The 26655-nt window shown below is 41.5% G+C and overlaps 1 protein-coding gene across 1 annotated transcript in view; it reads left to right on the top strand.

Moving 5' to 3' along the window:
* The window catches only part of ANKFN1 (ankyrin repeat and fibronectin type III domain containing 1), a 438173-nt gene extending 433077 nt beyond the window's left edge, over positions 1 to 5096 (top strand). Inside the window, 1 exon segment of the mRNA XM_055133117.1 lies at positions 1 to 5096. This exon segment is cut by the window's left edge and continues 547 nt beyond it. The gene's annotated coding sequence lies outside the window, so the exon portion shown is untranslated.
* The last annotated feature ends 21559 nt before the right edge of the window (positions 5097 to 26655 follow it).

Genomic DNA, 26655 nt, shown 5'->3' with positions numbered 1-26655 from the left:
ATTGGCCCCTGTGGCTGGGTAGAGCAGTCCAAAGAACCACCCTCCATTCTAGAGCTGGACCTGTAATCTGACCTCTGGGTTTAGCGCTCTGTCATCAATTTGTGGTTGATGGGGTAGGAAATTATTTAGGTGAAAATTTGATTAGCGCAGATTTCTCTCCACTTGAAACCTTGAAACCCTTAGAGGATTTTGTGGGGGAAGAGTCCTAAACTGTGTTTCAAGGGTCCAGACACAGATGAACCTATCTAGATTCCCTGGAAGCTGCTAAATCATTCCAAAGCACAGAGTTCCCATCCTCTCTGAACAGGCCTTTTCTTCACCTAGTGGTGCGTGCTAACACCCAGAAGTAAAGGTAGGGGAGCTTCTAGTTCCATCTTGAAAAGACAGAAGAAGGTAGGAAGCATCTCTACTTGCAAGCTCGGCTCCAATTCAAGCATGAAGCAGGGCCATAAAGTATTCCAGGGTATACAGAGATAACTGAACTGCATGAAATCCTGCAGATAGATAAAGCAAGGGGAAGGAAAGTAACATTCGCAAAAGTGTATGTTTTTCAGTCCTAAAATAAGTAAATCTGTGGCACCCGATCTTTGGAAATGATGGATCTCTTAGATGATAGAATTGTCATTGGATATGAAAATTCACTTCAAACTAGCAATGACAGCTGAACTCCTTATTGCTAAGTAAACAAGATCAACTCTGTCCACATCACAGGCCATGGAACAGATTGTTCTGGACTTGGGTGGATGCCTTCCCCAGTCAACCCATCTCTCCCAAACTCAGTCTTTTCCCCACATCTGCTGGCCTCTTCCTGAAAGGCCCCACCAGTGATTCCCAATCTATCCTCAAAGACTCATGAAAATCCTTCCTTGGACCCATGGCCTCCCACCTGCCTTTCTCACAAGCAAGACAGGCAAATCAAAGAAAAATCACCCTGTATATTCAAAACAGGGCATGAGTCTTCTCTAATTTCCTGGAACGAAAACTCATTCAGTTCATTGATATTCTAAATAGTCCTTTCTTGCTTCATAGGCATTTCAGTTAAATATTACTCTTTATGGCCCTTCCCCTGTCCTCAACAGTTCTACCATTCCTCCTCATGGGAGTTCATACAAAGTCTCCTGTTCACAATGTTATTCCGATCCTTTCCATTTTTAAAACATTTGATTTAAACATAAATAATTACCCTGGCAGAAAGGTAGATTTGGCCCATGGCCTATGGTCATTAGAAAAGTAAAGCCCAGAGCTCAGTCTTTAAGAGATTTTATACTCAATGAACCCCTCAAAGACGCTTGATCAGAATTATTGCAGCTCCTTTTCCATTTAACATGCTGTTTTCTTCTGTTCTGAGTGAATTCTTCACACATGAAGTATTAGAGCTACAAGGGACCATAAAATGAGTCTAAGTCATTGCATTTACAGAGGCAATTAGGCACAGAGAGGTTAAGTGATTTGCTCAAGGTCACAGAGCTAGTTTAAGTCCTGGAATTAGCTCCAGAATCCATAACCATTTCCCTCGTAAGGGGCGGTCCTGTGGGAATTGCTGTATCCCTAGTCACCTCTTTCTATGGGATGCTTGCAGATCGTTCTAATTTCAAATTCATCTCTTTTCTTCGACCTTCTTTAACCTAACCAATATCTAATTTCAGTAAGCTTCTTGTGGCCAGGAAATACAAAGTTTATGTAATAGACATTTGGGCAAAGTCAATTAACTAAAAGCAAATTTGGGAGAAAGTACATTTAAGATGACATACAATGTGACTACCATTTAATAACAAGAATGACAGTCATATGTACTCAGTTTCTACTTATTTCTAGTGATCAGACAAATTTTATATGTTGAGGACTGGAGCAATAGCACAGCAGGTAGGGCGTTTGCCTTGCATGCAGCCAACCCAGGTTTGATTCCTCCACCCCTCTCGGAGAGCCCGGCAAGCTACTGAGAGTATCTCGCCCACATGGTAGAGCCTGGCAAGTTACCCGTGGTATATTCAATATGCCAAAAACAGTAACAACCACTCTCACAATGAGACGTTACTGGTGCGCGCTTGAGCAAATCAATGAACAATGGGACGACAGTGTTAGACAGTGCTAGAGGGCCAGAAAGAGAATAAAGTAGGTAATGCACTTGCCTTGCACACAGCTGATACAGGTTCAATCCCCAGGTCCACATATGGTCCCCCAAGTCCCTCTAGGAATGATCCCTATACACAGACCAAAGTGGCCAGGAGTAAACCCTGGAGTAAGTTTTTGGGTGTCACCAAAAAACAAACAAACAAAAAAACATGTATGTTGGATGGATTTGTAAGATGAGATGCTGAAATCAAGAATGAAGAAGCCAAGAAATTTTCCTATCAAGACATATAATAATATGGAGGCAAGTTGTGTGACTGAATTAGATGGGAGGGATTCAACAAATTGCAAAGGCTGAGAATGACCCATCATTCTGACCCTTTATTTTGCTCAGCAAGTTTTGGCACACTGAACAAAATAACAACATGTGGTATAAAGGTGTGTTAAAGCCAACCCCACTAACTTATTTTCAGGACACAGGGCCTTTTTCATCTTCTACAAGGAAAAAATGCATCCCCATAAAGTGAAAAATGTATATTAGATTTCAATGGACACGCAATCTACTTGAAAATCTGTTTTCCTAGCAATATACCTATAAAAGGGGATGCTCTATATTCACTAATTAGCTATTGGTTCACATAGTTTCCCTCCACCCTTACCTCCACTTTGCAACAGTTTGTGAGTCTAATTTAAATGAACACATTCTTGTGGGAGAAATTTTACTAATTCATCCTCCTTTATTCATTTGGCCAGTCTTATAATTATAGAAACTTTACAATGTCTAGGGATATTTTAAAATTTATTTTTTTATCTTGTTCCAATTACTTAGTTTGCTTTGGATATGATGGATTTATGTCTTTCATTCTTTTTAAATTCAGTCTGAGAGCATCCAGATAAAGGTTTCCTGCCTCAGGTCTTCTTTTGCTCAGTTTTTCCTCACAGAGCCAATTCTCACCTGTATTTTCAGCTCCAATTATTTGTAAAAGCACTCACCTATCATTGACTGTCTCCATATGTCTGTCTCTACTTCAAGTCCAATGGAGAACAACATATTAAGTCAGAAACACATTTCCAGGTCGTAATTCACTCACAACCTAGCACGAGTATTGTCATCATCATTATACATCTTCTCATTGATGTCTTAGTAAAGGTAGGAGTCCATTCCTCCAGCCAGCTGACATACTGCATATGAAGCTAGATATCCTTGATTTTATTCTTGCTGTCTGCTCAGAAGAGAAGACAGCCTGGAAATTGCAAGTCACCATTTTAGATGCTTGGCAGTCATTTACAAAACTATCACATCCTCTTAATTGATAAGAAGTAACTAAAAGACAGTAATTAAAAACAGTGACTCTAGGGAATTGGTATTTAAAGCAGAGGGTATTTAAAGATGAGACTTGTTTCATTTTAAAGAACACTCACTAATGCTCCGAGCAATAATTACACTGTAGAAAATGGTTCCATTTGGTTTGAAAGTTAAAGCCAGTTAGTAATAATATTCCACCAGCCCCCTTTCCTGAAGGATCCCAAAGCACTTTATTAAAAGCAATGACTGAAGCCTTGTTGTACTCCCCTAAAAAGACCTTGTCCGGGAGCCACCTGGCAAACACTGACCCCATCCTTGCCAGCAGATCGTGCCAGACAAGTGGAAAGAGGACTGGCCTCTCATTCATTGTTATCCTACCACACGAGCTTGCACCCTGGTAACTGTTGTGATTTTTCTCCTGAAGACAATTTTAGACAAGGAGACATACCAGAAAACCCCAACTCCTTGGCCTCCTCTTCTACTTCCAGTTCCACCCAAGAGGTACTCACTTTCTCTTGGAGATGCAGCAACTCAAGCTGTTAAGGGGTCTGCAATACATTTCAGTTTTCTAGCCACGTCAATAGCACATAGAATTCATTGGCTTCTTAAAATTGGCACTTGCTAGAAAGGTGATAGTTGTTCTATAGCTCTTTCCATCTTGCGTGTAGCAGCACAACAGCGAATTTAAGTCTGAGCATATTTATTTAACTCTAATATTCCAATGAGAATATTTCTAGAGTAACAAGAAAATGCTGGGAGCATTAAAATATATTATCACTTTATAGTAAATAATTTTCTAGATGAGTCTATGAAGCAATGCTGAAATGTTTATTGGGTTTTTTTCCCCTGGACATAACTTAAAAGGAAAAATTTTTAGGATGTATTTGGAAAGCAATGATACCTCTTCACAGGTTGTAGGGTGAACAAAGGAAAAACTTGTTTCTTTACCGTACCTTCGAACACATGGCTTATGACTGTTAAGCTAAACTTCAATGCAGCCTTATAAACAACAGAAGTAGTGTATTTGAAACTATGTTGTACAGCTTGGAAACTTATTCTAAGATCTTAATTCAGAGTTTTTCTGAGGTGTTGAACTTTGCCATTAGCAAAAAGTATTTTTAGAAAAATCCATTGACTGTTTATGAAGTACTGATTTTGCCATATTTCTGGTCTCTGGTTTTCCACCACATCAGCATACAGTAGTGTTTTTTGGGGTTTATTTTTATTTTGTTCTGTTTGTCTGTGTGTGTGATTGTTGTTTCAATTACTTCTTCTGTCTTCATTAAGAGTGAATTTGCAAGATAGTTGTTGAAGGGGACAGTTGATTTTGTTTAACAATTGGATAGTTAGACTGAAAATATTTTATTGTGATAAAGGAAGTAAAAGTTTGTTATTATTTTAAATATTTTCTTAGGGCCTTTACCCTCCAGTTAGATGCTGTCTTCACTTTATAAGAGCCAGTATTTAATTTAGCAGTACTTGTGAGGAAACTTTCAGTTAGTCGTTTTTGCTCCTCTTCTTCAGCCCCTTCACATGCAAGTCTGAATATGCTTCTGGAGTAATGGCGCCTATTAACTGCAGCCATCTAGTAGCTGACTGACAAAAGCTAAATCTGACACATTGTTAGACTAAATCACTGAATTGTTGTGTTGCTTTTTACCTTGTGACAAACCAAATGTTTTGGGACATGTGGTGTATGTAGTCACAAGCATCAGTATAACATTTATGGGGTGGGAGGGAGGCGGGGGGAAGAATTTTTTAATGTGTGTGTATCGTGGGGGAAGGGATGTTTCATAGAAAAGTAATTTTAAGTGACATTCTATTAGGCAGTGTTTAATTGCTTCCTGCCTAAAGTGTACATAGTAATTTGGCTGATTATTGGTTGTTATTTGTTCAGAACTGTATCTTGTTGCTATGTATGCAACTAAGTGTATGTAAAGGTTTAGACTTTGGTCCATTATCTGCACAATTTTGTGTGCTTTAAATCTCTGTAAATATACAGATGAATCATGTATGGTGTGTTAAATGTGACCTCCAATCTTGAAACAATACTATTTTGTAGTATGTACTTTTGCAGACTATTTGAATCTTTTAAATGGATAATGCAAATGGCCAGTACCCTCAACAAATACAGCACTGGTAAAATATGGGCCTCTTGAATTTACTGATTTATAAGAGGTCAGAGGTTAACAGAAACCAAGATAATTTTTTAATGGTGAGTATTTTTGATAATTTCCTACCTTCTTAATTATATTTGAAAGAAAACTTGTCAACAGAAGAAATCTTAGCTAGCAGAGGGATGACCATTTCTTAAGTATTAAATAATATCTTATACCTTATATATACCCTGGTGTTCAAATCTAGTTCAAAGATAATAAGAAAAACATATTTTCTATTATTTATGAGATCTTTTGCTGTTTAAAGGGCAATTTTCAAGTCTTGGTCTTCAGTGTGGAGAAATGTTAATAAAACAATAAACTCAAGAATTGTCAGTGCTGGGCTTATCTGATAGTTTTCCAAGTGTCATTGAAGACAAACATTTTTCAACCTAAGATTTCAAAATCTTCTCACTGAAATTTTTCAAGAGCTATTATTTGGGGCACTGTTTTAACTGTTCCCAGAAAATTCTAGCAAATTGGGCCCTGGTTGATCAGTAGCATTTGGGTTATTTCTCTTTCATCATTGATTATAGCTTAATATTGAAAATATACCTGCAAGCTGCCATATCCTAAACAAGTTGCACCCTGGAGCCTAGATCTCTTAATTCTGCTCCACTGTGTGCATGTTTAAAAGCCTTTGGTAAATTTCTGCATGTGCTATATCCTATCTATTTCTCTACCCACAAAGCTTCTCCCTTAGCCCTCCTTCTGGCTGAGATTTGAGATTTCTTCTGTGCTTGAGAACAATGCAAAGAGATTATTCCATCTCAAAAACCTGCACAAAGTTACTCCTGAATTCCCAAGAATAGAAAACAGGCTTCTCTGAACCATGTATTTGTCTAACACTGTTTTAGAGAGAATTATTTTAAAATTGCTCTCTCTCTCTATCTCTCTTGCTCTCTCACACACACACTCTCCCTCTCACACACACACGTGCACACACACATACAAATCAAACTCTTCATTGGCATGTTTGTGGTCAGCTTTCCTAACAGCCTCAGAGAGTTGTTTTGTTGTCCTGGCCAACTGTGCTGTTTTTCCTATGTAAATTGTTATCTTTCTAAGCAAACCATTACTTTCTTTTCCTAATTCTGTCTTTAAATAAAAGTTTGCCTTCTTTTTTCAAACCAAACAAATGACATTAGTCTTTAATATCCCCTTTCCTTTGATGACCCCTCCTGAGAAGGTATTCAGTGGGACAAGATAAGAGATGGCCTTTTAACATTTTAAACTGCTAAATAAGTAAGTAGAATGCCTTCACTGACTACTTAGAGCTTTTTACAAAGCATGCCAAGCAATGCCCATTATTTCTGTCTGCTATAAAGAAATAATTCCCTTTTCTCTGTAACAAAAATTTATTGCATTAGAGAAGTAGACAAGTTTTAATTAAGAATTTCTTATCAATTTGCAGTGATTGTTAGTAGGGCAGGAAATTGGCTGCCCAGTGTTTTTTGTCAGATAACTTAGATTATTGCTATGATATCTTGAATGAAAAAATGCATTTCTACTTCTGACAGAAAATCAAATTATCATCTCTCTTCAATATTCCTTGTTCTATCAATCACTGTGTTTAGGTACCACAAAAGAAACTTGTATTGGATACAAACTAGAAAAATTTAGGCACTAGCTAGACATCACAGTAGATCAACTGCTTTAGGTCAAAAATAATTGCCTGTGTGTGTGCATGTGTGTGCATGTGTGTGTTTGGGTTTTTGGTGTTTGCTTATTTGCTTGCCATAATCTTCCCATAGCTTCTGGCACACATGCCTGTTACATGAGTGATAAGCTGAAAACATCACTTAAAACCAAGTTAATCAATCATACATTGTCTCATTTTTCCATAAAGAAATTGCCTCAAAGTCCTTTCCTAATGCCCACCCACCTGAAGCTCTTTAAATGGCCCAGGCACAGCTTAATTTGTCCCCTCGGTATGCTTTACATCCCAGCACCCAATAAGGTCACTTTGCACATACCATTTTCCACATCCAAGCTTCTGATACTAGCAGTTTCTTTGTGTTTATAAAGCACTTTCACAAGCACCATTCCATGTGAGCTTGACAAACAGCCCTGTGAGGTGATCAGAGCAAGAACTTTTATCTCTATTTGACAAATACAGAGTCAAAGGCTCAGTAAAAAGAATTGTGAGGCCCAGAACCCCTGACTTCCAGCCTGCTGCATGCCACAGACTTGGTTCCTAGAAGAAAGGAAAAACAATGCACGGTGTGGCCCCTGGTAGCGCTCTCTCTCGGGGACAGACTCCTCACGTGGAGACACATGCCAAGGATGTTCATGCACACAGAGATAATGACTAAATGAAGCTAAACACAGGCTTTCACGCAACCTTTTTCCCAGGAGGTTCGTGTTCTAGCTCACGGCCAGGTCCTCTGTGACTGTCTTATCAAATGAGACATCTTCTAGAGGAAGACATCTATTAAATGAGCAAGCTCCTTTTCCACTTTGAAATTCCATAAATCTACAATACTTAGGTAGAGTACCTATAAATTAAGCAAGGGTTCTTTTCAAAACATTTCTGTTTTCTGGACCTGTTTCATGCAGTTGTTACTGTGCAGGTAAAGAAGATAAACAGGAGATGGCATGGAATCCTCTGCAGCTAAATTGGAAAAGAAAAACAGCTGAGATATCTATGCTCAATCTCCCTTCCCAATATTTCATCCCCCACAAAAAAAAAAGACCTCCTTATGCCTCACTCAGACTTGAGTCTCTCTCAGAAAGCAGTTTCATCTCTTTTTCTTCCTTGGCCTTTGCCCAGACCACGTGGAAAGTCGGTGGAAGGAGTCTGAAATATCCCATGGATCTTCCCTAACTTGGCATCTGCATCCCCCAAAATGTTCCAGATTCTTCCCAATCACTGCCCTAAGATTCCTTCTCTGGAGGGTCCCAGGAAGGATCAACACAACTCCAGGGCCACTGCTATTATGTGTGGAATAGTCTTCATTAGTCATTTCCCAAAATCCCGGCATCTAGCGGGCAGCCTACAGTGGGCATCTTTTTTGGATTGGAAAGAAAGAGGATAGTTTAGTATGGGACAAAGCACAGGGTCCCCCTTTATGTAGGATGTTCATCATACCGGATGGGACCTGCTTAAAGACACATCTTTGAGTCCATAGTCTACTCTTTTTGGGTCTGGAGCAACTTGGGCACCAGCTTTCACCTCACTCGGGCCATTTTTGACATAGTTGGAGCCACATGCAAGGCATTGTTCACCCTCAGTGAAGGTTGTGCAGTCAGGGCTGCATTCATCTCTGACAAACATGAAGTACATTTCCTCAGGCCCCATGAGGCCCGATATTGAAATGTTTTCCTCCCCATAGTGATATTTTCCTTGGTTGAAAAAGTTTTGTTTTGGAAGTTGCTACCCTGTCGAGGTAATGAGTCAGTTTGGGAGGTCGGGACTGAGGGGAAAATGCACATCATTGGCAGAGGCCAGAAGGATGGGGATGAAAGAAGATGGGAGATTCTGGGTGAGAAAAAGAGTGAGAACCCATACCCTCTGCCCCCTTTAAGCCCTTTCAGGAAGACCACAGTCCCTCCTTCCTTGCTGGGGGCTTCTTCACTGGGACCCAGGGCCAAGCCCACTGCTGAGTTGGAGTTTGTTCTTGGAAAAGGATAGGAAGTCAGTAAAGATGATAACAGAGTGGGTCATCCTGGGTTGAGTGACATTCAAACTCCTACTTTTACATTTTGTGGAAGTTGTTAGTGTGACCGTCCACAATCGGAGATATGGTAGGTTAACTGAAGGGAAATAGCACATCAAGTATCACAGAGCTGCCAAATGGCAGAGCTGGGTCTGAAAGCTGAGTTCAATATAGGCATCTCATGCCTTGATGCCCTATGTCCCATCTATAAGTCATCCTTCCCCAAAGCAATCACCCAGGAAAATCGGGGGCAGAATCAGAAGTCCCAGTAGGGAGACAACTGAAATCCTCTGATTCTGGGCTGAGTGAGAATGTGGCAGAGGTTGAAGAGGAGGCTTAGAAACATGGACCACCCTTTCTCTTTCTTCCATTCTCTTTCTTCTTCCCTCAGTTTTTCCAGCCCTCACGGTTTTTTTTTCACATGGAGAGGGAAGAAAATCACAGAGATAGAAAAACACACATAGAGGACCAACACATTTAGATTTGTCCCTACCCCCTCCTACACACACAACACAAACACACATCCACACCAGCACAGAGGCACACACATCTGGAGGTAAATCTCCAGATTCAAGGGTTGGCCTCCTGCCAGCTCTGAGCCCCACGTAGCCCACTGAGGAGCCCTGGTCTGCCTCACTTTGGGAGGTCAAATCAATGAAAGAGTCCTGGGAGTTTAAAAAAGGAGAAAGGGAGAAAAAAGAACACCAGCACCTCTCATGATGGGCGGTCAGAGCGAAATGAAACCAGGAGGGGCTAGCGGTATGGGGGCTGGGGCGAGAACATGGGGGTAGGGAGCCTGAGGCTGGCAGCTGAATTCCTACCCTGGCCCAGCTCCAAAAGATTAAAATAGAGCTCTTAGAGTGTCCCTTCCACAGACCAGCCTGCCAGGGGCCAGACAATACGTGGGTTTGTGCTCCAGCACAGGCCTCCAGAGAGGTGATGTTTTTACCCGGACAGCTAAAGGCACAGAGGCAGGTCTAAGCAATTCCAAGCCTCCTTTGGCGCGCAGTCCGAGAACAGGCCACAGCCGAGGGAGAGCTGCCGGCTGCTAGGACGCACACAGATCTGCTCTTTTCTCTTCTCACCCCAGGGCAGGCCGCTAGACTCACACTTCTTCATTTTATCTACCCCCAAAACACCCAACTGGCAAGGCTCTGTGGGACCAAGTCTTAGCAAATTCGTTATACTTTAATTGGGGGGCGCTGGCGGGGGGGTTGGGGGGGGAATTCAGTCTGCCTGTAAACAGGCAGCTCTGCTAATGAGGGACAAACAGGGCGTCCCTCAGGATTATCTGAAACACTCAGATGAGTACAGACACCTCATTTTCCCTCCTTAAGGAACACAGCTTCGGGGCTGGAGCGATAGATAGCACAGCGGGTAGGGCTTGCACGCGGCCGACCCGGGTTCGATTCCCAGCATCCCATAGGGTCCCCCGAACACCGCCAGGAGTAATTCCTGAGTGCAGAGCCAGGAGGAACCCCTGTGCATCACCGGGTGTGATCCAAAAACAAAACAAAATAAAAAAGGAATGCAACTTCCTCAGAAGGAAGTCCTATTGGCCACTAGAGGTTGCTTCTGCTACCTTAGAATTCTTGACGATGTTAGGCGACTGAAACTCAAGCTCAGCATCTCGGACCCCTGGCTAATAAAGAAGGGTGAAGAAAGAATGCTCTGTGCACAGTCTATGGAGTTTGCCAGAGATGGGTTTTCTACTACTTATTTGTTTTCTGACCATCAGAAAATTATTTAACCTTTCAAGGATTGTGTTCTTTTTCTTAGTTCTAAGAATAGTCATAAGACTTCAATGATCACATGCATAAAAATCTATCAAACCTATGCCTAGCATGCATGTAGCAAATATCAACCTAAATTTTTTAAAAAATCCCTCTTATCACACCCCCCATAACTAGAGTGGAAATATGATTTGCAATCTAAACTAGAATGCCTTTTGTTTTCTTGTTTTGTTTTTATTTTTGTGGAGCCACTTGCAATATATTCAGGGGTACAAGTAGTGCCTGGGATTGGAACCAGAGATTCTACATACACAGTATGTACTCTGGTCTTTTGAGCCATTGTTCCAGCCCTGAATTAGAAAGTTTTTAAGTGAGAGTGGGCACTAACAAGACAGGTGTATTAAGGATCTATTCCTAGAAAACTGTTATTCCATTCTATGGCTTTCTGAAGGGTCCCTAGTTGACATTTCATCAAGATAATCCCTTTAAAAATAGCCATAACATTTATTCTATATCACGAAGCCCACTGAATTTCACTGTTCTCTGTGGTATATTATAACAATATGTAAAACTTTTCATTTAAAACGAAATTTTATTTTATATTTCAAGATCATAAGATTATAGGTAAGTTACAGGAGGTAGGAGACAAATCATTTAGATGAAAGAGGAAATTGAGATAACTCTACAACTCTACCACTTTTCTAACTTTTTTCATTTGTGATCATTGTGAAAATTAACTATTGTTCCATCTTAATAGGGAAAACCTCTTTCCAGTTCACAGACCATCAATCTCCCACAAAGATGAAGTTTGAGAATCATGACCTTAAATAATTAAGAATAACTTGCAGGGGTGGGGGAAGAAGGGCAGCTTTCCTAGTCATGGCATATTTTGCTTTCTGTGAACAATTTAAGTCATTGAGGGATAAAGATCCAGATGTAGGATGACCAACCACCCATTCCAATGAGCGTAGGACTAAAGACATGAACTTTCTGTTTTGAAATTGGGATTGACTCAGGAATACCATGGACTTAGTTGTCTAAATGAAAGAGAAAACACCTGAAAAGGAGCCACAAACCCATTAGCACAGGACTACAGTCAACAGATTTAGTCTATCAGAAAGAATCTTTAGACCCACTCCCAACATCAAATAGCTCTTCAAGGGAAAGTAGTTGTATTCATCCAGGAGACATCTGAGTTCTCAAATGCAGGAAATGCTTAAGCAAGGTTTTGTGTGTGACTACTTGAAAATCAACTCTTGATTTTAAGATTAATATTAATCTACCCTTTAATCCTGTCCACTGGTCTCTAGTTTGGCAGCAGCACCTTTTGCATTTGCCCTCCTGTGTTTCTAGAACACTCCATCCAGCATAATATATTGGTGGTCTCTTTCTGATTTTATGTGCTTGGTTGCTCAGAAAGAACAGTATCTTTCTTTAGAAATTGTTTTGCTTGCAACAGATTGATCCAAACCACATTGGAAGAGCTAACTAGATTCCAATGTGATCTCGGTTTTAAATCTTGTAATTTGTATGTACAATAGAACCTACGATGATGCCCATTTTTCTTTTGAAGACATAAAAGTTTGGAAAGCATATACGCAATAGGTAGAGAAACCAGGAAATTCAGACCCAAGTTTTCTGACTTTAAGTTATATGTTTTCTACTACAACATTTCTCAGTATTAAAATAAATCTTTTCATCAAACGTGAAATGATCTTAATGAGACATTGAAAGTATAGAAAAATACACAGTTATAAATACATGCTCACCAACACATATAGATCAGCTTTAAAGCTAGGTCCATCTAAATTAGCCCACCTTGCGTTCCTATTCAAATACTGAACAGAGGAGCTGAGCAATAGCACAGCAGATAGGGCACTTGCCTTGTACACATCCTACTGGGGTTCAATCCCCAGCATCCCACAGAGTCCCCCAAGTCCTGCCAGGAGTTACCCCTGCACATAGAGCCAGAAGTAAGCCCTGACCACCTCCAGATGTGGCTACAAAACAAAAATAAAGTGACCAGAATTTAAGAATTTTCTAGTAAGGAAAAGTACTTTCCTAGACCTTACTTCAGCCAAATTGTCACTTGGTGAAAATGTACACTGCGTGGACAAGATAGAATAACAGGACACATAGGCATTAGTTAAAAGGAGAGAAGTTAGTATATTGGTTATTGTACCACCAACCATTATAAAAGAATGAAAAGTATGCTATCAAGTAAAACCAGAATCTCACTTTGTGAAATCATATCTAATAGAGAGGAGGGCAACATAGCTAGGACAAATTATGCTGCATGTATTATTGTTTTAAAGAATAAGTAAGAACCACTTATTCTAACCTAGAAAGACACATGATGCCTTCAGAAGGAAGGAAGGAAGGAAGGAAGGAAGGAAGGAAGGAAGGAAGGAAGGAAGGAAGGAAGGAAGGAAGGAAGGAAGGAAGGAAGGAAGGAAGGAAGGAAGGGTAGAGGAAGAGGAAATAGGATGGAAGGGTAAAGTGTATTTTGTAATCCATCCTTTTATAAGCAACTTTTTAGAAAATCCTGTTATATGAATATGTGTTGTATATGGGATACATAAATAAACATGGAAAAAAATAAAATGTTAACTTCAGAGTTTAGGCTAGGTCAGGCAAGAGGGAGGTGATTAACACCCTTACATGCTTCTGAATTGACTTAATAAACACATCTATTATTATAATTTAAAGTAATAATAACATAGATCAAGAAAGAAATTAAGATCAAAATTTTGCCAAGTCTGACTTGGGCAGAAAAAGCTCAGATCTTTCCACTTGCATCTTTGAATTCATCCAAATGAATTCTATTAATTGGCCCCAGACATTGACATCTGTGTTGAATGCTTCTTCTTAGTCTCTATATTGGTTTCCAACATGGCCACGTCTCCTGGATGTTAAGAGTTTAGTCGAGGCCCATCCTCCCAACCCCCACATCTCCCTCCACCCACTCGTACCCAAAAAAGACTTTGGTCTCTCCTGTAAAGGCCAAGAATAAATCCTTTCCGCCCCAATTATTCTACCAATACATCATTCTCCCCACTCTTTTCTCCCCAACCTCCAGATGGTGGACTCAGGAAAAGGGTGGCTGTGGGAGGCAGTGGAATCTCCCTTTCTAAAGGTCTTTACCAAGAAAGAGAATCACATCTGTTGAGGGTGGCTTGTTTTTAAGTGCAGTTAGAACAAGTTAGTTATGGGTGTTTTGCCATTTTTTGAAGTGCTGATTGCATACAGAGCCCAGTGAGAAAGAGAAACAGGAAATCAGGAGGCCTGGTAGCAGAGCAGATAGACACAGACAAAATAACTTGGTACTCTGAAGAAGCATTATTTAATCAATTATGCACAACTCCTAGATTACATTTTTGCAACGCATACATTTAGGAGAGATGGCTAGGACAGCGGACTCATGATACAGAATGAGCTTGACCAGAAGATGTTATTTAAAGTTCATCATTAGGTTTAAAAAAAAATCTAAGAACAAAATAGGAGAATCTTATCTGGGCAAAGAATTATTTTTAAATGTCAATTTGGTATTTTATCTAACAATCTCAAACTAAACCAAAGAATAGTATAAAGAACTGATTTTTAAAATATCTCAAAATACTTGTTAAAAACTAAACAAAGTAAATAGTCTCCAGATAGTTTCACAAAATATCTAGAAGCTTCTATATATCTAAACTATTTTAGTAATTAATTTGATTATTCTCTCAATAGCAAACACTAATGGGATGTCCACTATGTGCCAAGCACTGTTCTGATATAATTATTGATTCCTAACAACTACAAAATAATCTGAATTCATTTATTGAATCTTATGTTCAGTTAGGGTTTCATATTTCAACTTAATTGACAATATGGACAAATGTAATATATTATATCATATTATATTAATCATTATATTTGTTATTATGCTTTGTTTGTTTTATATTATTCACTATACTCTAAAATATGACTTATGCATGGAGTAGTGAAAAATGGAGAATATTTAGCAAAGGTTTAAGATATGATAGCTTCAAATCAAATATCTGGGGGACTGCTATAATTAAGAGATTTATTTTCTATAGTTCTATTTAGAAGAATTATTATTGCATTATTTTTATATATATATCTTCAAATTCTTCTATACTTTTCTCTTTGAACTGTGAAGCTTATTTTCTCTCCCCTAGGATGTGGATTGGATTTAGCGACACCCTTCTAATAGAATGCAGCAGAAATGAAAAATTGTGTGACTTTCAGAACGCAGTGACCTAAGGCACCATGGATTCTACCTCATTTTGTTTTTCTCTGTTGGATCACTTGCAGTGGGGGAGACCAGGTGTCATGCCGTGACAATACTCAATCAGCCCCATAAAGGGGTCTGCCTAGTGAAGCCCCCTGGGGTAGCCATGTGAAAGAGCTATCTCAAAAGCAGCTCTTTCAGCATCTGTCAGATCTCAGATGATTTCATCCCCAACCACACCATGTCTACAATACCACCAAAACTCTGAGCTCTCCCAGAATCCTTTTTCTTTTTAAAAATATTGTTAATTATTTTTACTATAGCTTAGATACATGGCTACAATGTGCATGGTTCCAGTGCTATTGATGTTTATGGTACTGGTGTTCAAGGTAACTGCAACTCACCACCACCAAAGTGTCCAACACCCTCACCCCTGTCTCCATGTCACTCACGTCTAGTCCACTGCCTCATTTCCTCCACCTCTCCTCCTACTTTTACACCAGAGTTTATTTTTCAGAGTGTGCCTCCAAATTATTTACCCTCAGGGAACACTGTGAGATAACAATATTGACTGTATTTAAGATGTCAAATTTTGGAGGAATTTGTTATGCAGCAATCAGTAATGTAATAACCAAAAAATAGATCGGTCTAGATTTAAAAATTTAAACGCTAAAGAATTTTTAAGTCATTGCAGTTGTCTAATAGAGGAATGAGCAGTACCTGACCCAAAGCTAAAGCTGTGAAGTCCTTGTACTCAAACCAGATCAGAAGACCACTTCCTTTCAGGGATATTAAAAGTTGAATATCTACACTGGGTATCTAAGTATTAATTAAAGCACAAGATCTTTATTTCTATTCTCCATATTTCAGCCAGTTATCACTGATTTATTGACCACTGATTTATCTTCCCACTTTGGCTATAAAAAGGACTAGAACAAGGTAAACCTTGGAAGTTAATTGGAAGCATAGTCTTCTGAGTCTTTTTATTTTTAAGTCCAGATTGGCTTTCCCACTTGCAATCCCATCTTTCCAGGACTGAGAGATCCATCCAAATGAAAACTGCACTGAAGACAACATTGGCCCTGGGATTATACCAAAAGCACAGTAATCTCCTCAAAAGCCCAGGTTGAAGGAGTCAATATTATTCCTTCTGCTGCTAATTCCATATTGATGAAGCTACTTAGCATTCGAAAACAGGGTCCAATAGTGGCTGGACATCAAATACATGGAATAGCTCTTCATCAGCCTGGAGCATGGAGTCCACCCTCCCCACCCATGATTTAGCCACCAGAATGTCCGACAGTCCAGGCAGTTCTTACCACCCACATAACCAATCATTGTTCTGCTGAAGGCAAGGGTAGAGACCTCAGCTACAGCATGTGTACAGCTCTTGGAGTGGGAGCAGTGGGGGAGGAAGGGAGGAGGCATCAACGGGGACTGGGGAGTCCCAAAGAACAAACCCAAGGCAGGTGAAACATGCTTGGGACCTGAAGGACCCAATTAAGCCCAATTCACTAGAATCCAGAGTTTTCCTACTGAATTCCTAAGGAAACCAGATTGAATAATGTGTGACTTATTCAGAAACACACATCCCCGTGTTGCTGGCCAAGGCAGCGGCAGTGGGGGTGGGGTGGGGGTGGGGGCTGGGGGACTTGTGCAAGGAGTGCAGGTGCATTAAAATGAAAACAACAGACTAAAACAACAAGCTCCAGAGCCTGTAAAGAACAGCCCCGTGTTTTGTAGGATTCCTTGGTCGGCGCGTGCGTGCATATATATGCGGATTCTGTGTGCATGTGTAGCTGGACTGTTGGAGGGGGGCGGGCACTGGGGGGAGTGAAGAGACTTCCAGGGAGGGAACAAGAGCATGTCTACTTATTTTAAGTGGCAAGGGCAAAGAAAACCATCAGAGGTGCTCTAATATACATTTGGCACTGCCTTTTGCCAGCTCCTACAACTTCGAAATCACCTCCCTCATTTCATAAACATTTTATGTGTTTTTAAAGTGGGAATATTTTCACTCATTTGGGAAGAGAGTGCCTCTATGCAGCGGAGTTGGTATACTGTGTGTCTCATGTGTTTCTTCTGGGGTGAAGAGCAGAAGCAGAAGAAATAACTCGTTGAAATCAGGGTGCGGATAGAGTGGTTGAAGATGGGGAGAGAGTTTGGGAAAGAGTAGGAGAAAAATAATTCTATAGAAAAGATTTCATCATTGTCCTGTTGGGGGTCTGTTTCCATACCTTTCCATGGAAAACCTGTTTAACCTGCTTCTAAAACACACACACACACACACACACACACACACACACACACACACACACACACACACACACACAGCAATTGGAAGTTATGAGTAAGGGTTGTGCTGCTTTACTGTTCGACCTCCACTCCTGCAAACTAAACAATTCAATCTCTCATTCCCCAGCTTACCTGTGGCCTGTGGAGCCTGCTTGGCATGGAGGATAAATGGCTGTTTATGGATGATAGCATCTGGTAGGCCCTGATGAGGTCACCTTGTTATGTTAAATGTTTTTACCTCCTGGTGGAGAAACTCAGGCTGACTACTCTCTAGACCCCAGTGCCCAACCAGAAAGCACCTTTCAAAGATCAGGTAAGCTCTTCTGCCAACCTGAAACACTCCTTTTAGGCCACAGAACCAGAACAAAGAATCAGAGCTTCAACCTAAGAAAGCCAGTGTGTACATTGCACCTGGAAAACCACTCCACACAGAATCCAGAACACTTGACTGGTGTCATTCTCACTCCCAGGCAGCAGTGCTGTGATGGTTGTTTTGGTCTTCTTTCTACAGATGAACAGACTAAGACTTGAACATACCCAAGGTCTTAGCTTGGACTCTTTCTGGCTTCCAAGCTTAAGATCACCCCAATAGAGATCCTGGGGAAAGCAACCAGAAGGGAGAAGAGTTAAGAATGTTGTGTGAGTGGCAGGCAGAGGTGTGGGGGATGAGCTGGGGCGAGGGTGGGAGTGGTGGGAGGGCAGGAGGGAAACTGGGATCATTGGTGGTGGGAAAAGTACACTGGTGAAGGGATGGGTGATGGAACATTACATGACTGAAGTCCAATCATGAACAACTTTGTAACCGTTTATCTCACTGGGATTCAAATAAAATTAAAAAACAATAAAAGAGAGGGGGAAAGAATGTTGTTTTAGCCAATGTTTCATCCTGATGGTACATCAGTTCCCCCCCCCCCGACTCCCTCCCCACTGTAAAAAGTGGGAATGATCACCCTACATAGCAGTGCCCTTGGGTCAGATCTTTAAGATGACTTGCAAATGTCTTAGGTGCCACAGGGCCCATGTGGTGACTGAAAGAATGAATCCAAGAATCAATACATGAATAAACATTTCCTCAGATGTGAAGCTCTGGAATGTTACTCAGTGGAAATGCGCTAAGGAGTCTGGCTATGTGGTGCTGGGGTTCTGAACTCAATCAACAGGTTTGGGTGCTGGATACAGTTTCCTGCATGAGGCAAAGAGCTGAAGCTCTCTCGTTCCCTGCATGTGGATACCAACACAACTCCACCAAGACATGTTTTTCCAATGTTCTTTCAGTAGCTCTCCTAGGATGTGGAGGAACATAGGAGGAAAACAAACACATTGGTTTTCTTAATAAGGTCGGAGAGGCATACCAAATATTTCGAATCTCCAAGGTATCTCCTTCCCCACCAGCTGTCCAGGGATTTCAGCTGGATCTCAGAAATGGAGTTCAGGACACCCCCAGACAAGTAATTCTATCCAGAAGTACCAGGAAAATATTAGCTTTTTGAAAAAATTAAGCAGAGATTCATTTGTTGTTGCTTTTTTTTTTTAATGCTGACATGTTTTCCTAGGATGTCCCTCACACCAACCAACCCTAGACAAGCCTGCCTTCACCTAACTATACCGTTTTCTGAACCAAATCATTTCTCGTCTACCTCACAAACTCCCAGTCTCTTTTTCCGCTCTAGACACTCGTTCATTTGGGATTCCTCCTCTGTGGGCTGAACTGGTTCTATTCCGAAGGTGGAGGGGGCGGTGTGTGGTGATGACGCCCTTGTGGTGAGCAGGGCCTCCAGGAGGATGGGTCTGAAGTTTTTTGCAACCAAGGCCTTTAGACAGTCAGTTTCCCAGATGGGGCAGTCTCAGCCTGCTGCCTCCTGCTTTGAGAATCAGCCCAGGAGCCGGGGAGGAGGGCCTCAGAAGGAGACCCCAGAGAGCCGTAGGGTTAACCAACCAACCATAAACATTACCTCCTCTGTTGATCTTCAAAGGCTGGGGGAAAGAAAACAAACCACATAAATCTTTATCAGGGCCCCTTACAATTGCTCCGGGGAGGTGGCTCCCATAAGACCTGGGTGGTGACTTGTACGGAGGATAAAAAATTATTTTCCGTGAGAAGCAGCAGAGTCAGAAATGGATTGCTTTTATTTTTCTTTTCTCTCCCTTCCCTCCCCAGGCATTGGAAATGCCTGCTTGGTACTCTCTGCCATCCAGCAACTCCTTAGTAAAAACTTAGTCTTCTACTTGCCTTCATGGCTTCCATTTCATATCAACCCCTAAGAGTTCCAAAGAGGGGCTGGAGTGATAGTACAGCGGGGAGGGCATTTGCCTTGCACACGGCCAATGCGGGTTCAATTCCCAGCATCCCATATGGTCCCCTGAGCACCTCCAGGAGTAAATCCTGAGTGCAGAGCCAGGAGTAACCCCTGAGCATCGCCAGGTGGGACCTAAAAAGAAAAAACAAAGAGTTCTAAAGAAATAGGAGGCTTTAGAACAAGAGCTATCAGATCTGGGAGCCAAAGAAGATGAGTAGTACTATGAATGGGCTTGCAGAGTATAACATAAAACGGTGGCCATCCCCAACTTAAAACCTTCTGACAACGCATCTTTCCCATCAGAGAAAACTCCCCAAACATCGACTCTCTCAGGCAGGCGTACAAACCGGTAGGGCCTCAGAGCACAGGACCCAAACCTTACTTCTGACACTCTCTATGGGAACTTGGGCAAGTTTTCCCTTCTCTCCCAACCTCACTTCATTGTTATAGTTACAGTAAGTAACAGTTATGAGCCCACCAAGGAGCTCCAAAGTAGCACATGGCTTAGTTCCTTATACATGTGTTTTTCAACGTGTAATCCTTTCCATAACTCTCAGAGGTTTTTACAGATGCCGTTTGACAGATGAGGAAACTGAGACTTGGAGAAGTTAAATAATTCATGTAAGATTACCAAAAAATGAGGATAAGAGCACTTACCTCATCAACTCCTGGGAAATGAATGAAATCATGTCTGCTCTGTGCTTAGCATAAGATCTGGCCCCTTAGAAGCCCTCCTTCAGAGTGCTCCCTCCCCTGGAAATCTTCCCTTCCTCTGCCATCCTCTCTGACCATCTCTGTTCCAAGGTTCTTGTCGGTCTTCCCTCCCATGAGTGTGTCAAAGACAAAAGGCATGACCCATTTCTGGGATGCTGACTGGTGCCAGGCACACAGTAGGCACAGAGAAACTGAGGGTCAAGACCAAAAATGAATGAAACGTTTCAAGCAACAACCTAGTTAGCAGACAGCATATGCAAAACAAAAAAGCCCAAATAAATACTAATAATACAACAGCTTGCCCTAACGATGGCTAGGACGTTTCTTGGAAGAGCCTGTGTGCTTATGGAAAAATGTACAAAAGGGAATGAGGAACGAAGTCATCCCCTTTTCTAAATACCAGCTTTCACCACAGTTCCAGGCTTTCTCCGACTTCACCAGAATAACCATGAATCATAGGACCAGAACCCAAGAGTCCCAAATCCCAGGCACTCTGACTAACCTGAACAAACATCCTTCAGTCCCCTGGAAGGTGGGCCATATGGAAGCCAGGCCCATACCACCTGTGTGAGTGCACACACATGCACACACAGACACTCACACATGCATGCACATTCACGTATGGAAATACACACTTCATACACACACATACACACATGCTACAAATGCAGAAATACCACACTCCACAAACACACACACACAGATACACACTCCACACAGTCAAATCTCTCAGCATTGACTGATACTTGCCTTGTGAAACACTTCTTACAAAGCTAAGAAGGAAGACTAAAGGGTCCCAAAGACCCCAGGCCATTGAGAAAAAAGAATGGATTGCCTAACCTTTACACTGAAGCTGTAGGAAGCTGGATCTGGGGAAAGGAAAGTTTCCTGCTTATTGTGTTAGTAATCTTAACACTAGTGACCAGTTTCCAGATAGGAGCCAGGGAAACAGAATTCCTAGGGTCCAGTGTATAATTTGAAGGGCATTCATTTGTTCATTCATTCATTAGGTAGGTGTAGTACACCTCTGTCATGTCCCAAGCACTATTTCAAGAGAAGAGGATAGAATGGTGCATAAAACAAAGCACTTCCTTTGAGTGCTCTAACCTTATGAAGTTTACCACCCAGTCTTAGAAACTGAAAAGTATAAATGTGTTTGTAAATGATGACAAAATACAAAACAAACTACAGCACATAAAGCTTGACACAATGCTTCTTGGTTGACAGGGATACCACAGAGGAAACAGAACCAGCAGCCTGGAATTAGGGTGGGGTGGTGTGTGGTGAGACCTGTACGCTTCTCAGAATGGAAAAAGAGTTAAAAGTTCAAACCCTTCCAAAGGGCAGTTAGGATAAAGAGGGGACCAGTTTGACAATAATAGCTGGAAATGATCACTTTGGGCAGGAAATGAGAGTTGAAAGTAGGAAAGGAGATATACCTGATAACCTTTCAGTGTCTGTATTACAAACAATAATGCACAAAAGGACAGAGAGAGATAGGGAGAGACAGAGAGAGAGAGAGACAGACAGAGAGAGAAGAAAAGTGTCTGCCATAGAGGCAGGGGGTGGGGGTAGTGGTGGGAGGGAAACTGGGGCCATTGGTGGTGGGAAATGTACATTGGAGAAATGATGGACAATGAAATTTTATATGACTAAAATCCAATCATGAATAATTTTGTAACTGTGTATCTCACTGTGATTCAATTAAAAAATAAATAATTTTTTGTAAGTTTGGGTCCTTATCTAATGCTCTCTTGGTTGCATGACAGGGCTAATTTCCCCCATAAAACCCTTTCCTCGTTCCATCTTGAATAGCTTTATTCTGAGAGGGGCAAGTCCTTTGGAAACCCACTACGCAGTGACCCCAAATCAAGCACTCACTCCGGTGCCACTGCAGGGCCATCGCTCAGGCCCCTGAGTTGTGCCTGGAGTTTGTGTGTACAGCTCTCTAGACAGCAGCACTTAAAACCGCCGTTGCCGTGGATACATGTTCTTCCAACACTGTCTTTGCTGTCTTTCTCCATTCCATCCCCTGCCTTGGACAATGACAGCTGAGTCATTTATTGTGACAATGTCAAGCACTTTCCACATGTTCCCTCAATAATACTCCCCAGGATCCCAGGCATTCAGCAGTAGAGATGCGTTGACATGCAGAGGGTCCCACAACTGACTGTGTTTTACCTTAGAGGCTGGTTGGGAGGATTCAATGCAGCCATCTGACACTTAATGAGTGCTTGATCCTTGTCTGCTTTTATCTGTATTAATATTACTATTCCCTGAGCAAGGGAAATTCCTGCACTATTTGGTGTTTTTAGTTTTGAGAGCTCATTTTGTTCTCCCCGTTGCCCCTCCCTCCCCAACATACATGCACAAACACACCAGTTCTATTCTGAAGCTCCTACAGAATTCTCTAACTGGTAGCTGAATGGGGCTCTTATTGATTTCCATCTATAATGGTTGTGGCTTTCCTGCCCTCCAACATGTTAACAGATTGCTATTGTTTCCCCATTTGTGGAAGGCAAGGGGGAGCGCGATTTTTCAAGTGAAATCACTACATACACTGCAGAAAGCAAAGAGCTGGGCTTCTCCTTCCCCTAGACACAGAGCCCTGCCAGCTGCCCTGCGCCCCTCTTTCGCACAACCAGCCCATCCAGTTTATGCCTCCCAGTGGGACAGTAATTTTCAGCTAAGGCCGAAAGGCTTTGTTTAAATGTGGCGCTTATGTGGTAACAGAGCTTATTGCAGGGGGTGTTTTTTTTTTGTCAGGGTCAATGTTGAATTGAGTCTCAAAATAAACAACTCTATCCTCTTCCATCCTCTCCTCCAAGTTGTGGGTGGGATGGAAAAGAGTGGAGAAGACCAGAGGCCAAGTAAGAAGGAAGGAAAAGGAGACAAAAGATCGTTTGGGAGAGTTCAGAGAAGTGCTAGAAAGATAGGTAGCAGAGAAGAGCAATGTGTCTCCTGGCCACCAGGATAATTTCCAAAATACCAAAGAGCAGAATTTACTGAGTCTGCTGTTTATCCAACAGTGTAATGTGTGGCAGAAACAATCTCTTCATTTTCTTAAGAAGAATGAAAGGATGGAGGTGTAGTACAGGTGTTAAGGTGCTTGCCTAGCATGCAGCCTACAGCAGTTCAACACCCAGTGTGTTGTATGGTTCCCAAAAGGACCAACAGGAATAGCTCCTGAGCAGTCAGGTGTGACCCAACTCTCCTACAATGCACGCATGTGTGCATGCTCACATACACACACACACACACACACACACACACACACACACACACACACACCCCACAGGAGACCCCTGAAGAGTACATGCAGCCCACTGTAGAGCTGAACACACTAGAATTCAGAAAGATGAAGTCATCAGCCTTGAAACTGCACAATCACTAAGACTGTTGAGCTGGAAACTAACTCCCTCTGAGTGCTCTGACCAGGCTCTGGCTGTTATCCCATGGTACAGTAAAATGAGGGACTGTTCAGTAACACAGCTGATGAGGGAAGAAGTGTATGGCATGACATGCCAAACTGAAGACAGATAGACATAGTTTGACACACAGCATAAGGAAGTCACACAAATGCCTGACTCTGGGTCTGCCTCAGAATAAGTCAAATACGGTTCTGACCTAGGGGAGAAGGAGGCTGAGTGCATGGCAACAGGGCAGGAGAGAATGAAACATGTCATTTAGAACTGGACTTGGGGAAATGGAAAGGACCAAAGGGAGGGCTAGGTAATGGGGAGACAGGGGAGCCAATGGTATCCTCCAGGAGTGAGCCCAGAATTCATGGAATCCTGAACAAAGAAATCAAAGGAAGCCCTGTACTCTGGGCAAAGGTCCCGGACATGTCACAGGAGCTTTACACCTCTAGATTGTCACAGCCACCACCAAATTTTGCTGAAGCAGTGATGTTAAACTTATAGCACAGAAGGGTAACAGACTTCCCAGCACTCCTCTATGACATTTTTTAGAATGGTTTTTGCATTTTCTTTCCAGGAACTTAGCTCAAAATGCTATCTCTGCCAAAAGTTCTCTCCAGGAATTCTTGTCTGTGAATATCCTTCTTACCCAGTTATTTTATGGTGTCAAATCCCCATCTTGAAACAAATTGAGCTGAGGAAACACTGGAAGTCTGGATCTCTCCAGGTTGTGTTCAGAAATATGAGGTACAATGGAGACATAGAGACCTCAGACAAAATCAGATTGTCCTGAGACTACACTTACTCAACTAGAATTTTGTCAGGAATGAAACACCTTTTCTTTGTCCCAACTCCCTTTGTGAAGTTGTTTGGGGCTTGTTGATGCATATTCCTGTTTTTCCTTATTCCATGAAAGCACTGAAATGAGAAATACCTACCAATGTATGAGAAGAATGGCTGATGATATGATGGATGAACAGCCAAGCAACCATTATGCATGCCCAAAGAGTCAAAAGTCAACTCTTATTAAAGCACCACAATCCACATTAATATGACAGACCAGAATAACTCTGAGGGAGCCATTATAGTCCATTACGAAAATAACATTCATTTGCAAAATGAGGAACATACCCAAATGCAAGTTGTTCCAGTTCTTTTAGCTAAATTACACATTAAGCAAGCAGACTTCCTCTTCCAACATTTTGAAATGGTTTAATATGCACTCAGGCTGGCCAGGACATGGATTTTCTAAGACTGCCCCAAAGGTAAAGCCTGGAAAAATGAAGACTGATTGCCAGAGAGGCTTTCAGCCTTGTTGGGGTGTTGATCAGTTCGGCATGATTGTGCTTTGGAACTACTCCTGGGGGAATAAGACTGACAACAAGAAGCAACTATAAATCCCAGTTATTGGCTGCTCACCTCCAGTGGCTTGTTGGTTAGAATTTGGGGATGAAGTGTCATGGACGTTTGTTGATTTTTACCTTTCAAGCATTCATTCATACCTTTATCTTATCATAATTCCCTGCATTTCTTTTGGGAACTGTCCCTTCCCTACTCTTGATCCATGCAATAAGAGATAGGAGGGATAAATAAAATACAGCGAGCACTTACTGTGAGAGACTTTTATACGGAACTCATTTCATCCTTATACCAACTCAATAATGTAGGTCCCCTTTTAGCTAAGATGGAGATAAACGTATATTTTTCTCTTAAACAAGACTTACAAGCTAGCGACCTCCCTCCAATGCCATAGCGCTGCCCATAGGCAGTTGCATCAGAACAGAGCCCCAAGAAAGGACCATAAACCAGCTCTGTCTACCCATCGTGCTGATTCCCTCCCACCAGCAACTCATTCCAAGGTGTCAGGCAACAAGGACCAGTCTTTCCAACCAAGGCAAGTCTGAGGTTTATGTTTGAACTACTAAAAGTCATTTCTTATTTGTTTATTCTGAACCTTAGCCTGAGATGAAGAAGCCTTGACCCTTTGAGAACTGCCATGCAGAGAGAAACTAAGAATAAGGTCAGTTCAGTTAAGATAAAAGGAAAAGGCCCAAATAATATTATTTGAATCCCTGCCCTTATTACATTCCCTGGAATTTTTGGTTCTATGATTGTCGTACTTAATCCAGCTTAAATTGGGTTTCCTGATATTTGCAACTTTAATAATCCTAATACACAAGTCAAATGTTAGTCTATAAATACTTTCCATTTACATAGCCCTTTAGATTTAATGAGGCTTTTATGTATGTATTATTCTTCCATTCAACTAATAAAATTTACTATTCATCTAATTGTGGCCACTGACTTATGCGAAAGAATCCTCTCCCCTCTGGAAATGGTTAGTTCCCGTATTTTGTGTCTATCATTCAGGCAGCACTTACCTATAATTATTATGTTTGCTTATGATTAATATAGCAAAATATAAACTCCTGTGAATTAAAAATTTAGAAATCCTGATGTCCACCTGTGGTCTTAGTAAGTATTCATTCCCTTAATATGTATGAAATATTTTCCTGCACTACTGGTGCCCGCTCAAGCAAACCGACGAGGAACGGGATGACAGTGATAAAGTGATACAGAATTTTCATCCGGGATATTATGTTAATAGACAACATTCTCTGTTGTACACAACAGAAGGCAACTTTAGCTAACAGGCAGAAAGGACATTTCTAGAGGGAGAACAAGCAGTCCAAGGGTTCTCATCTACATTGGGAAAAGCCATTTAGTTGTAAGATGGATGGGTGAGAACTAAGACATGCCAGAGAACAGAAG

Source organism: Sorex araneus, chromosome 3 (genome assembly GCF_027595985.1).
Source record: "Sorex araneus isolate mSorAra2 chromosome 3, mSorAra2.pri, whole genome shotgun sequence".
NCBI classification, from domain to species: Eukaryota; Metazoa; Chordata; class Mammalia; order Eulipotyphla; family Soricidae; genus Sorex; species Sorex araneus.
This window is presented reverse-complemented; position numbering and strand designations above follow the sequence as displayed.